General features: G+C 33.3%; 1 protein-coding gene across 1 annotated transcript in view; it reads left to right on the top strand.

The window, feature by feature from the left end:
* Positions 1 to 15,418, top strand: part of TENM1 (teneurin transmembrane protein 1) — a gene marked incomplete at both ends in the record, with an annotated part of 577,764 nt that overhangs the window by 295,232 nt on the left and 267,114 nt on the right.

The following is a 15,418-nucleotide window of genomic DNA, read 5'->3' as shown; positions in this document are numbered from 1 at the left end:
AATTATTGTTTCTAATTTCCATACAAGCAAACTGAGTTTCAGAGAGTTTAAGTAATTTACCCCATAATGTAGAACTAGTGATTGGAAGAGACAGGTCTGACTTTTTTATTTTTAGTGATGGGGATCCAACCCAGCGCCTTGCACATGCTAGGCCACCATACTACCATTTTGCTATGCTCCTGGTCCCCTGTCTGACTTAAAGAGAGTCTATGCCTTCACTTATTACACTAAATAGCCTCTAAAATAAATGGTATTATATACCATTTATTACCTAATTTGTGAATATCTTTCTATGTTATGAAATGTTTTCTACAACATTATTTTTAATGGCAGCACCCTTCTATATGGTATATAGTTATTACTTTAATCAATCCCATTTATTGGACATTTGAGTAATTTTTCTATATCTTGCTATTATATAAAATATCCTGTTGGATATCAATGTTTTATATCTGTTCAGTCTTTTATTAGTATAAATTTTTAAAAGTTCAATTTCTGGATGAAAATATTTTAAAGCTTTTCCCAAATTGTGGATATATTACCAATTTGTCCCAAATATTTTCTAACATTTTACACTACCAGCAGTATGTGGGAGTACTCATTTTCTCTGAATGCTTAAAAACTTTTTGATATCATAATTTATTCAAAAAACAAAAAGAAACCATTTTGATAGGCAAAAGGCTATTTCAGTGTTTTAGCATACATTCCCCCCACCCATGTTTATTGAGATAAGATGAAAAATAAAAATTATATTTATTTTAGGTACATATGATGATGTTTTGATGCATGTATACACAGTGAAATGATGACCATAATCAAATTAACTAACATATCTATCACTTCACATAATTAAAAAAAATTTTTTGGGGGGGTGGGGGGTTGTAAAGCATTTAAGATCTACTCTAAGAAAACTCAAGCATACAGTTCAGAGGTAAAGTGCACAGTTAGCATGCCTGAAATCATGGGTTCAATCCCCAGCATTGCAAAAACAGAAAATTTCAAGTATCTAATACAATATTAATTATAACCATCATGCTATACATATTAGATCTCCAGAACATACTCATCCTGTATAACTGAAACTGTATATTTTGACCATTTCTCCTGCTCCTAGTCCCTACCACCTTCCATTCTTCTCTCTGCTTCTGTTGGTTTGATTTGTTCAGAATCTACATATAAGTGAGATCATGCAATATTTATCTTTCTGTCTCTAGTTTATTTCACTCAGCATAATGTCTTACAGGTCCATCCATCATTTGCAAGTCAAAAGATTTTCTTATTTATCAATTATGATATTGTTGATTGGAAGTTTTACACCTTTTCAAAACTTTGAATGTATCATCCCACCCTCATTGCTTGCAAGGTTTCTGCTGAAAAATCCACTGATATTTTTATAGAAGTTCTCTTGATGAAATCAGTTGCTTTTCTGTTTGTGCTTTTAAATTTTTCTCTTTTTCTTTGAATTTTCATAATTTTATAATAATATGTCACAGTGCACCTTTCTTTATGTTTAATCTATTTGGAGTTCTTTAGGCTTTGTTAATCTGGATGCTCATTTCCCTCTCCAGATTTTTTTAAAAATAATATTCCTATTCCTTTCTCGTTCTTTGCTCCTCCTGTAAATTCCACAATGTATATGTTGGTGAATTTAATGGTGTTCTGTGTTTACCATGGACTTTATTCATTCTTATTTCATTTTTAATTTTTTTTTCCTCTTCCAGAGTAAATTTAAAGGAGATTGTCTTTGAGCTCACTTATTCATTCCACTTTATAAGGACTGCTTTTGAAGCTCTTGATGGAATTTTTCAGTTTATACATTGTGTTTTCCAGCACTAGAATTTGTTTGATTTGTTTGTTTCTTTGTTGAGCTTCTCATAGTCTTTATGTATTTTTATCCTGATTTTATTTAGTTTTCTGTGTTCTCTTATATATATATCCCACTGAGCTTCCTTAAGTTGATTATTTTCAGTCTCTTTGAGGAAGTACATAGATTCCAATTTCTTTAGGGTTAGTTATAAGTACTTTATCTAGTTTCTTTGGAGGTGTCATATTTTCTTGATTATTCATGATCTTTGTGGCTATATCCCCTATTCCAGTCTTTATAAATCAGCTTTAGCAAGGAAAGTGCTCCACTGGTCAGCTCCTCCACAGATTCTATGTGGGCCATCTTGGAGGATCTGCAGGCAAGCTTGTTTACTGGAATGCTTGAGGCAGGTGGGTCTGATGCTTGAGGCAGGCAGACCTGGAGCCTGAGACAACAGGTGTCACACTGGTACCTTGGGCCACAAGGGATAGCCTGGAAAAGGTCTAGAGCCTGGAGCCACAGAGGTGAGCCTAGAGCTTGGGGATCTGAGTTCCATCCTGGTGCTAATTTAGGCCTGGAGCCTAGATCTGTAGTAGCCAGACTGGAGGCCAAATCCTTGTGAACCTACCTGGTAATAAGTCAGGCTGAGAGCCTGGGTTAGTAGGATTAGGCCTTAAGCCTGGAGCCATAGAGGTCATCTAAACCCAGGGATAGACCTAGAACCTGGGACTCTGAGGGCCAGCCTGGAGCCTTAAGCTATAAAAGTTTACCTGGAACTGGACAATTCCAGGATCTTTGATCCATGGGAGCCAACTTAGTAGTGAGACTTACTGCAGTGGGTCTGATGCTGGGGTCCAAATGAAGATGGGGACTCATTTCCCTCTTCCACCTCCACATGAAAAGTAACTCTCTCCGTACTATGCTGCATGGGCTTGTAGGTGGGGTGATACAGGTAATGTAAAACTGTCCTTCACATTCCTTAATGCATTTGTTTATCCCTGTGCTCTATGCAGGTGCCATAATCTTCCAACTTGATTCTTAAGCTATTGTGAAGGAATCTTTCAGCATGGATGATTGTTAAAATTGATGTTTCTGTGAAAAATGAGCACTAGAAATTCCTATTCCATCATCTTATTGAAATCACTCCTCTAGGTTGTATGATTAAATTGTCACCATGGTTGAACATATTAACTTATAACTGTTAATTTACTTTTCTTTTTTGTGAATTGCCTCTTGATATCTTTTGCCTGTGTTTCTATTGGAGGGTGTAGCTGATATTTATTAATTTATAAGGAATTTTTATACATTAAAAATTTTAACATTAATTGCCTCTTTTAATGTTATATAAAATGAAAATTAAAGTTTTAAGCCATAGGAAAATAAGAGACTGCCATATTCTTTTCCTGTATCTACTAATATTGTGCCAAGTCATTTACAAAAACATAAAGAATAAATTTAGATCTATTTTCAGGTATCATATGAAGTTGAGTAAACTTCCTACTACCTACCTTTTCTTTCTTAAAAAACCTTGAACCTAGTTTAAAAATAGACAATAAGAATTTGGACAACAAAGTGATCAGTTTTAACAAAAATCCTAAGATTGAGACTGTAGATCCAATGGAATATATGACTTTGGTTACATAGGCCCAGTAATGCAATAAAATCATCAAAGTATTTTATAAAATGATTATTTTACTGATATATGTGTATTTTTAATTAAACTGATTTAAAAAAAAATAGAGCAGTGAAGTTGGGGATTCAGACTGTCCTATGCAATTACCTGAGATGAATGGACAAAATGAGTTTGAATAATCAGTCTGTGGCAAAGTCCAGAGTTTTATTCTATGAAAAGGCAACTAGATGGCATAAAATTTTAACCTATACCATTGCCCTCATTAACCCAATATTTCAACCAAATTATTTTAGTACTAAAAGTCATTGAATAGAAGAAATTGATTCTATCTTCTCTTGGCCTTGAACATGGCAGAAGCAGTGTGGTTTAGTAGAATGAAACTGAGGGCTAAGTTTTAGTTTCCTCTTCTCTATAATGAAGAGATTGAACTACATGGTTTGTCTGTGGTGTTTTATTTCCAAAACAAGTTGTTAATTTTAGAACACTTTTAGACTTACATTGAAGTTGCAAATATAGTACAGAGAATTACCATAAACTCCTCATTTGCTTTCTACTATTGTTAATATCCTATATAAGAATGGTACATTTATCACAACTAAGAAACCAACAATGATAATTATTATTAACTGAACTCAATCTTTGATTTAGGTATTGACAGTTTTCCCCAATGTGGCTTTTCCATTCCAGGATAGGATATTAAATTTCATGCCTCCTTATCTTCCTCTGGCCTGTAACAATTTTCTTTACAAGACAACTTTGCCAGTTTTGACTGGTCTGATTTTTTTCAGTGCTGGGAATTGAACCTGGGGTCTTGCTCATGCTAAGCAAGTAAGTACTCTACCACTGAGTCACATCCCCATCCCTGGTCTGAATTTTTACAGAATGTCCCTCAATTTGGATTTTGCTAATGTTGCTATCATGTTTATACTGGAATTATGAGTTTTAGAAGGAAGATCACAGAGGTACAATTGTCATTGCATCATATCAAGTATACATGCTATCATCAGTGATGGTAACTTTAATCACCAAGATGAAGTAGTATTAGCCAAGTCTCTTTAAGATTATTTTCCTGCCTCCTTTCTAAACTCTACTCAACTAGTTTCTGGGGTTTTTTGTTTTTATTTTTTGCTGCTGGTGCTAGAGATGGAACCCAGGGCTTTGCAAACACTAAGCAAGTGCACTTTCACTGAGTCACATCCCTAGCCAACTGATTTGTGGTCTTTTTGAACTCTAACATACAATAATCTTATTGTGTTGCAGACAGATTTCCTTACCTGCACAAGTCAATTTTAGAGTTTAACTCATCACTCAGGATTGCATATTTGTGCTGGGTAACTCAGCAGAAATTTCCTTGGAACCCATTTCTAACTATGTGGCTATGTGAGAATCTTCAGTTATGTTTCATAAAGTGAGACTATAACTGGTTTATGCTAACCTTTGTAAAATTTTATTCCACTAAAATGATGGCATCTTTAAAACATTAAGAATTGTTCTAATTTCTGAAAACTTTTACCAAAATAATCCAAAATTTACAATTTTTAGGCCCAGGGACCACAATGGTGGAGAAAAGGAAATAAGCAGCTTTGGGAGATGTTAATGAGGGAAGAGATATGAATGTCTTCTCTAAATTTGGAATTAGAAAATTAGGCAAAAGTTTTTTTTTTTAATCTGCTGTACTGCTGTGTGAAAATGGCACCTGAAGTTCCCTCAAAGATTTGAGTTCCTCTATTCTCTCAAGAAAAAAATATAACTGTGCAATCCTATCATAGAGTAGGAAAGCAGAGAATTCAATGAGAAGATGACCTTCTGCCTTTATCTGCTTCCAGATGGTTTGGAAAGGTTTGCCTAAAAGGGGAATTAACCAGAGTTAATAATAATGGCTAACAATTACTGGGCATCAAGTATGTACCAGGCACTTTTAGGTATCTTACATGACTGATTCATTTTGTCCTCATAAGAACTTTATAGAGAAGATGCAGTTATCATGTACATTTTATGGTGAGGTATTGAGACACAGAAATTAACTATTTGCCCAGGCCACATAGCTACTTAGTAGCAGAATTTGGATTTGAATTAAGGAAACTTGGCTCCAGAGTCCCTGGTCTTTACTAATAATAATTTCATGAAAGAGGAAAAGGCTTGAGCATCCTGATCCTGAATCATCCTCATTTCAATAATATATTGGTGACTCTTTTAGAAGAACACTATTATGGTAGCACCTCAGAATACCCTGAACAAACTGAATCATTATGCTCACCACAACTTCATTTTCTGTACCTCCCCATTGGATCATATCTTAAAAGCAACTAAGAAGGTTCAGTAATTTTCTATCACTTCTCCACTTTCCATCTTCTTTATTATATCTCTTGCCTCCACAGCCTCATATAGTCCCTGTTCTTTAATATTAATTATGAATAATCAAGGATTGGAAAGAGTTTGATAGTCTCAATACTCAAATGTTGGCATAAAAATACATACATATAGGGGCTGGGGTTGTGACTCAGTGGTAGCACACTTGCCTATCATGCATGAGGCACTGGATTTGATTCTCAGCACCACATACAAATAAATAAAGATCCATCAACAACTAAAAAAATATTTAAAAATACGTACATATAACTATGGCAATGACTACATGATCTTTAATCAGAAAAGTGAGTTTCAGAACTTTGAGTGACCAGGAAGTGTGGACATGAATCAATTAATACATTTCCCTTTTTAAAACATAAACATACATAGGGAAAATGAGTAAGAAGTGGGAAGAACTGCATAGGTCTATTTCTTACTTTCCATAGTCACAAATTTTATTTCAATCTTTTAAATAACCCAGATAATATCATTAATAGGTACTTAAGCCAGCAAAGAGGTGATGCATTTTTCAGGAAACTAAGAGATTTCCTATCATCTTAACAATGAATAGTGATTTGTTTGACAATGAAAGGAAGAATTAGTTGAATAAAAGGTGCAGTAAAATAGGAAAGTAAAAGAAAAAAAATTAAAGAATCCAAGTGTTGATTTCTAGCTAAATTGATATTTTGCTACATTATTTATTACACTGTTTTAAATTTATCCATCATTATGCTGCATATTTATCCTGACTTCACAAAGCAAATACTAATACAAAAATAAATAAGATTTGAGTTATGGAGAACACTTATTGGTGCTGTGACTTGAGATGAAACCACTAAATAATTGTCTGCTGATAAGAATCCACAGATGGGCCTGTTATGCAACTACAAATGGAGATCATATATTAAACCTATGATAAGGTACCCAAATATACATGTTATTTATAAATATTGCTGCAGTCTTGGAATGGAAAATATAAAATACATAGTAAATGAAAGTTTTAAGATAATATAATATAGAACTGGAACATTAAAATGATTTATTACTTTGATAGAATCTTCTCTAGCCTGGGTATTGGATACAACTAGGACCATACTAAGGCAAAAAAAAAGTGTGCTGCAATAGATAGTAATTCATTTCATTTAGAAGAAAGTAGGAATTCAAACATGGAGCAATAAGAAAGATGCACTCATTGCCTCTGTTGTATTGTCTCCATCTTAGTTAGCGTTTAATTTTACTTTTTCATTATGGCAGACTTGCAAAATATGTTCTGTAAAATTGTTCAAGTTAACATGCTTTTTCTTTCTTCCTTCCTTTTGGTTGTTTTTTTTTTTTAAATTAGTAAAGCCCTTTCTTCCAAAAGAAATTCTACCCATACCCAACACAACAGCCTTCTGGGCTTTCAAAAATGTTTGAAAGGGATCGCAAAGACATATTGACTACCTTCAAATTCCTTTGAAAAGGAACATTTAAGTATGTTTTATTTATGTTCATGATGTAGGGCAAGGAGAGATAATATTTTTAGTAGAAAATGTATATGTATAACCCTAGGAAAAAAAAGAAAACTTGAATGAAATTGCTGAGGCAAAAGTAAGGTACTATAAATAAATATTCATTGCTTCCTTTATTTAGTTCTTGAAAAATGCTTTGCTGAAAACTAATGGTTTTCAATTCCACATGTAATCTAGTTATTACCAGGATAAAACTGAGATCTAAAGGGCCATAGTTCACCCATATACCAATTTGATGTTTAATGTAATACAAATGGGATTTATTTTAAAATGGAATGATAACCTGGTTTCTGTAATGTTTTCAGTCACTGCATTTAATTCAAGTAGCATTTATATTTGCAGTGATATTTCTTGTTGCAGAAACATCTAGTCCCATATGATGTCCACAAAGTATCTGTCTGGTGAAATTGTTTCCCCTAAGAGATAAGTTGAAAGCCTAAACTCATCAGAGATCAGCATCTGGGTAATGTATTTGGTGTGTTTTTCAGAAAGGAGATTGTCCAGCATACAAGTAGATATGTAGCTTTGACAAGCTTTGGAAGTAAAGTGCAAACATTCCCTAGCCTTAAAGAACATGAAGCAAGATATGTAAAGGAACTGGTAAGGGGAAAATGCTGGCAAAAATAGAAAATAAATTACCTCAAAAAGTATTGCATGTTTTTAACTGAACATGATTAAAATTTATAACATCAACTATAGTAGTCACACTTTATTTGTGAGACAGATTTCAAACTTTCTACATAGGTTTATTTGGTAGAATTAGAAAATAGTCTCCAAAATTCTTGCAACAAATAAATAAAATATTCTGAGCTAAATATGTATGCATTTTAAGATGCAAGATGAATTTCTTGGAAGCTCAGTTATATTTGTCTTGAAAATCTTACTTATTATCAAAGTACTATTTTGTTATTAAATGGATTTCAATATTGTCTGTAAGACAGTTGACCCAAAGTACTAAAAGATACAGAATAGCACAAAATAGTAATCCTATTTCTTGACACTAGCACTATAATGTCATTTCATAAGTATAAATGCGTAAAAGGAATTCTTCCTAGCATCCAAATTTTTCTTATTCATATATATATATATATAATACATATGTTTATATATATAATATATGTTTTATATATAAATATGTGTGTGTGTGTGTGAAAACAAGACTCTTTAGATTGAAAGACTCCAAGAATCCAAAAGCTTTTACCAAAACCTCTATAGAATACAGTTTGAAATTTGTGGCCTAAAGGCTGAGGCAGGAGGATCATGGGTTCAAAGCCAGCCTCAGCAACAGCAAGACACTAAGCAACTCAGTGAGACCCTGTCTCTAAATAAAATACAAAATAGGGCTGGGGATGTGACTTAGTGGTAGAGTACACCTGAGTTCAGTCCCCAGTATCAATATATATGTACACACACACACACACACACACATATATATGTATGTATATATATGATATATATATTATATATATCATATATATTATATATATATATCAGTTGTTTTTTGAAGTTTCTCATGTTTTTTAATATATATATTTTTAGTTGTGGATGGACACAATACCTTTATTTTACTTATTTATTTATTTTTGTGCAGTGCTGATGATCAAACCCAGTGCCTCACACGTGCTAAGCAAACATTCTACTACTAAGCTACACCCCCAGCCCCCAAAAGATTTTAACAATAATATGAAAATGTTAAAGTATTCTTCCAGTTCCCCAAGCTCCCCCACTGAAAAACATCAATATTTTAGTATTAATCCTTTCAATTCTCTTTATGCATTTTCATATATAAAATACATATTTTCTGCTTTAACGGGATATTAGAATATGTATTGTTCTACAACGTTTTTCATAGAACTATCTTTCTATGTCAGTTCTTGTAGGTCATTCCATGGTGTACTGATAAAAGTATGACGACCAGCTCTATGGACAAATGTGCAGTATTTTCTGATTCCCAGAGTGTAAAGACACACACCACGGTCTATTTCAACTGCCAACATAAAGTCACTGAAGGTGAAATTAGGAACAGATGCACATAGATAGCACTTATAAACCAGTATAAGATGGCTTCAGCACATCACTAGATTAGTCTTTTTCTCTCTCTTTTTTGGATTTTTTAAAAAATAATTTTAGACTTAAGAGAAAGTTTGCAAATGTAACACAGAATTCTTGTATACCTGTCATTGAGCTTCTCCCAATGTTAACATCTTACAGTAACCACAGTACAGTTTTCAAAATTAAGACATTAACCTTGGTATCATGCCATTAACTAAGCTCTATTTAATTCTGATTTCTTTTTTTCTGTTCTAATATCCAATCTAGAATCCTATATTGCATTTAATTGGCATGTCTCTTTAATTTCCTTCAATATAGAAGTTTCTCAGTATCAATTCTTTCAATCCTTATACAGATTTTTTTTCCAGGAATTTGAAATTTAAATTTATTTTAACTGAAACATAAAAGTAGTATATTAGTAGGTTGCCATATGATGTTTTGATACACATATACATTATGTAATGTTTAAATCAGCTTTACATAAGATTTCATAGTATAGATACATCATTCTCTCCCATAATTTGATATATTGTCCCTTCTGATTTTTTTAATATATTAACAAAGCCAATGTCTTAATAACAGTGTAATAAATTTCCTTATATGTTCTTTATGACATATGACACATGACATAATTATTTCTTTAGTATAGACTCCCAGAAATAGAATTCCTATTCAAGGAACATTCACAATTTAATTTGTGATAGGTATCAAAATTTCCTTGCAAGGCCACTTTATCACATTACATTCCTATGAGCAGTGTGTAAAGGTAGTACTTGCTATACCCAAGTGCTGAGTTAGGTATCCAGGGCAGAAAAATGAAGAAGACATGATTCTCATCTTTTAAGTGCTTATTATTGATGAGGCAAATATGTAAACAAGTATCTGCAATTTAATTTGGTAGATTCTATGATGGAGTGCTAAGAGAAACATCTTGTGAAATGTTCTAGTCAAAATCTTCACTGTCCAATAAAAATGTAATATGAACCACACATATAATTTAAGGTTTTATAGTAGCCATATTAAAAAAGTAAAAAGAAACAGATGAAATTTAATTTCATAAATTTTTTATTTAATCCAATATATCTACAACATTATCATTTCAATATGTAATCAGTATAAAAATATTAATGTGATATTTTACATTCTTTCTTTCATATTGCCTTGACTAGTCAAATTTCAAGAGCTCAGTAGACATGTGTGGTGCATGGCTGCCGTATTGGATAGCACAAACCTAAGTCATTCAAGTTGTATTTCCCACAAGCATTCTTGTGGTCTCCTTATAAGTGAATATTTTTTGAAGGGAGTAGAATAGGGAAGTATTATTTGTTATATATGTTAGTAAACACCACCAGTCTAACATTAGAGAAAGGAAGTCCAACATCCTGAGTGCAGAGATATAACTGCAGCTTGAGTTGGAAGTTTCTATAGATATGTGCAAGCTAAGAAGAGCTTCAGTTTGTGGAGTCAGCCTGCCTTGAGATCCAAGGTGCTTGGTTGAGTTTGGCAATATAATCCATTTGTTACCTTAACTTTGTAATGAATTTATAATTTTGGAACATAGTTCTCTGCAATTGGATAGAACAAGAAAAATAGTAATTATAAAATGTACAGGGTTCATCAGCAGGAAACATTTGTTAAAAGACCATTAAGGGATTGTCATTCTTAATCAACTGAAAAAAACATTACTCCTGGAATATCTAAATAGGCATACACATTTTTCCCAGCTATTGGATTTCAGTAAAATACAAATAATTAGACCCATATTCCCTGAGAGAGCTTGATAGTTTCCATCTCTACTTACTGAGTTTAAATATGTGTGTGTGTGTGTGTGTGTGTGTGTGTGTGTGTGCGTGCGTGCGCGCACGCGCATATATATGTATATATACATATTGGTACTGGGAATTGATCCCAGGGGTGTTCAACCATTGAGTCACATTCTCCAGCCCTTTTTAAATTTTTTTTAATTTTGAGATAGGGTCTCACTAAGTTGCATAGTACTATTCTGTTTTGACAATTAACTATTTTTAATATTATATTCCCTGTATTCACCTGTATAAAATATGGAAAGTACATTACCAGTGTGCTTGGCATGTGCTTTGAATATATATGTTGAATAAAACAATAAATAATCCCCATAGGTGAAGTACTACCATATCTTTTTAGTTGTCCATCGACATATTCCACAGGTCAACATAATTTTATTTATTTGCTTAGTATGGAAAAACTATTCTTTATTTTTAATAAAACTCAGACACTGTAGTTGTTTAGTAACCACATTCTACCCTGCACATAAATGCACTTTTGGCTTTCTTTCATGCCTCAGCAATATGGAAGTTCAATTAGGAAGAGAGAAAAGGCCAGGAGCCTTTCCATGGTACTCCAGATCTGTAGCAAGTAATTAACTTTCATTATATATTCAAATATACATTCCACACAGTTTGTTCCCCAGGATATATTAAACTTAAGGAATTATAAAGCCTTACTACTCTCAAAGAGTATTCACTAAATGTGCCCATACCTCTGTATCTGCCTTGATTGGCTGCAAGCAGTCTATTTAATTTGGTAGTAAAAAAATTAATCCTTACCTTATATATTTTGAAGTGAATCTCTCCACCACATGAATTTTTCTAACATTTTCTAGTGCCCTCAGGAAACTGGCTTAACTTAAAGTACATAAAATAGGTCTTCAAAATGAGAGCCACTATGCCTTTTGTTACATATGGTCCATCTAATTTCATAGAAAGTAATTGAACCAAGGAAATGAAACACATTTTCAATATAGTTAGTAATATCCATTATATCCAAATTATTGGGGGGCACAGAAAATACCAAATTTTCTGTAATACTGATAAATGCCTTTAACTGGGACAAGTATGTTAAACCAAACTTTGAGTCCTTTGGCAAGGAAATTTCAATAATGTCACTAGTATAGCTTTATTAACATGCCATACCATACCTTACTCAGAACCAGTGTCGTTTGCTTTTAGTTGTTTCCAATAATTGCGAGAGAAATTCATCAGACAGTATTGGCCTTAATCCAAAGAAAAGGATAGAAACCAATTAAATGCTTAAAAAGTTTTAAGGATAAATTAAAAAGTAGGTGCTAGAAATCTCTTTAGTTCCAACTAAAAGTGGATGAATGATTTTTAAATAGGTTATCTGCCTAGCTTCTCAGTTTTCAGTCACTAGTTCATATACTAAATGAGTATATTAAATTAGCCCCTTTCAGATTGCCTGAGAACACAAAGAAAAATATGAGATGACTTATAAGTGGCTTCCTGCTTTTTTTTTTTTTTTGCCTTTTGGTAGAGTTTAGTTGATGTTGAAAAATATAATGAGAAAAATAAATTAAAAATATGTCTGTAGCTTCTGGCCCAGGCACTATTCTCTCCTTCAATTACCTCATTCACTCTCACATCTTAAACTGTTGCTTCTTTGCATGTATACCGTTGTAGTCTTGTTCTAGTTTAAAATTTTCCCCAGAACTTCAACCCTTTTGTGGTTAATATAGCTATACATGTTCTACCAGTCCTTGGAACCCAACATCCCCAAAGTTGAATTCATTGCATTCCTTTAATCACCTCAAAGCATATGTTCAACTACTCATTATTCAATAAAACATATGTGATACCAACTATTCAGAGGCTAAGTGAAGAATTCCCTAAATTTATTAATAATCCCACCATTTTTCAGTTACTATGGCTGAAAAAACTTTATCATTTTAAATTACAATTTTACCCACACTTTTTCTTATGCCTCACCTAGTATACCTACATACCTATATAAGATATGTATATACATACACACACACACATACATACACACACAGATGCACACACAGAGACACACACACCATGAACACATATAGAGCTTGTTGCCAAATTCTAAGCTGCCATTTATGAAATTTCTTCTGAAGGAATTGCCTTTTTTGCCTTCTCACTCTAAAAACTTGAGACATTCTTTGGACACCACCTTAATTGAGACACTAGTTATTTCTCACCTATATTATTTCAATGTCATTCCAATTGGTTTCCTTGAATTACCTTTAGGCCTCCAGTTCATCCTTCTCCACACTATTACTGGGTTTATCTTTATACAAAAGGTATTCTGATGATATCATTTGTTTGCCTAAAACACTCATTTTCTCTGCATTGCCACCTAATTAATCTTTTTAAAGAAAATTCTGATCATCTCCCATCTGCTCAGAAAATAACAATGTTGCACTGTTACTTAAGATATTAACTCCAGTTATTCAAGGGTGGTATTCACTCATTGTCTTTCTACAGTGTGACCCTAATCTACCTTTCTGGCTTTAACTTCCACAACTACCTCCACAAAACTAAGCTCTAATGGATCCCAGAATCTTAATTGTTTCAGTCAGCTTTTTCACTGCTATGACCAAAAGACCTAACAATAACAATTACAGTAAGAAAATTTTATTTGTGGGCTCACAGTTTCAGAGATCTCAGTCCATAGATGGCCAGCTCCATTGCTCTGGGTCCAAGGTATGGCAGAACATCATGGTAGAGGAGTGTGGTAGAGGAAAGTGTCTCAGGACATTGCACCAAGAAGCAGAGAGAAAGAAAGCTCTGCTCAAGAAGGAATACACACACACACACACACACACACACACACACACATATACACACTATATATATATAGTGTGTGTGTGTATGCACACACACACACAATACATACATACATACACACACACACACATATACACATATACACTAAATACAGGACCCCAGGGACCCACCTCCTCCAGCTACATCCTACCTGTCTACAGTTACCATCCAATTAATTCCTATCAATGAATTCATGCACTTATTAAGTTAAAACTTTTATAACCCATTCATTTTACCTCTAAACTTTCTTGCATTGTCTCATACTTAAACTTTTGGGGGACAACTCACATCTGAACATTTCTTTTGCCTCAAGTACATCCTATACTTGACAAATTCATAATTGTTCAACCAGCCTCTTCTTCCCTCTCAATTGCCACCCATCAAAGTCTTACACATTTTTCAAAGTTCATCTCTAAAATTATTCATTCATAAAATCATTCTTGATCAGTCTAGCCAAATTTAAGACATCATTCCTTTAAACTGTTTCTCTTCAAATAAAATCTTCTTGTTCTCTAGGTGGCAAATATCACATGTTCACTGTAAAATATACAGAAAATATAGAAACCATAAGGAGGAAAATAAAAATCCTTTGTAAGCTCCCTGTACTATATCCTTCAGCATATTCTTGCTCCAGAAATGAACACACACACACACACCACACACACATTTCAGATCATACTATTCATACTGTTTAGGAACCTGATATTTTTTTCATTTGATGCATCATGAATATTTCCCATTTCATTGCTTGATATTCTGCAACATGATTTCAGTAGCCACAGTCTTTTATTATTTACTATATTTAGCCAGTTATTTGATGAAACCTCGCTTAGTGAATATTTAGCTTTATCAGAACTTTTTAGTATTATTTTCAAATGTTATGATGGATAGTCATAGTCTGCCATATTTGTAGTTAATTCATAGACATTGAATTATTGGCTCAAAGGATCAACCAGATTTTAAAGGTTTTGTTTATTTTTTTGGTGGGGGGGATGGTGCCACATTTCCCTCCATAAAGCTCACTGTATTTTTATATTTCTATCAAGATTAAGTGTGCCATTTCCCTGCATAATGACCAATTACATATACTTTTTAATCTTCTTTCAAAAATCTGAACTTCTTGTGTCAATTCTTCCATATACTATTATGGTTATTTTATACTTACAATACTACCAAATCCCATGCCATTCATCATCTAGACTTAAACACCTGTAGCAGCTATAATAGGGTCTTATGCACATGAGGCATTCAGGAGATATTTTCTGAATTGAATTGAATTTAATCAGAACCACTGGGAAGATTTCCCATGTTCTCTTGATAGTCTATTAACATTACTCTGCAGTAGTTTCCTTGTGCAAATGAAAGTTAGGTAAGTGGAGAGGGAACAGGTGGGTCACAGCACTGAAGAACTGAGTTAAATCCCACTGTTACTGCTAATCCT

The sequence above is a fragment of the Spermophilus citellus genome (genome assembly GCF_964194105.1).
Source record: "Spermophilus citellus genome assembly, chromosome: X".
Lineage (NCBI taxonomy): Eukaryota > Metazoa > Chordata > Mammalia > Rodentia > Sciuridae > Spermophilus > Spermophilus citellus.
This window is presented reverse-complemented; position numbering and strand designations above follow the sequence as displayed.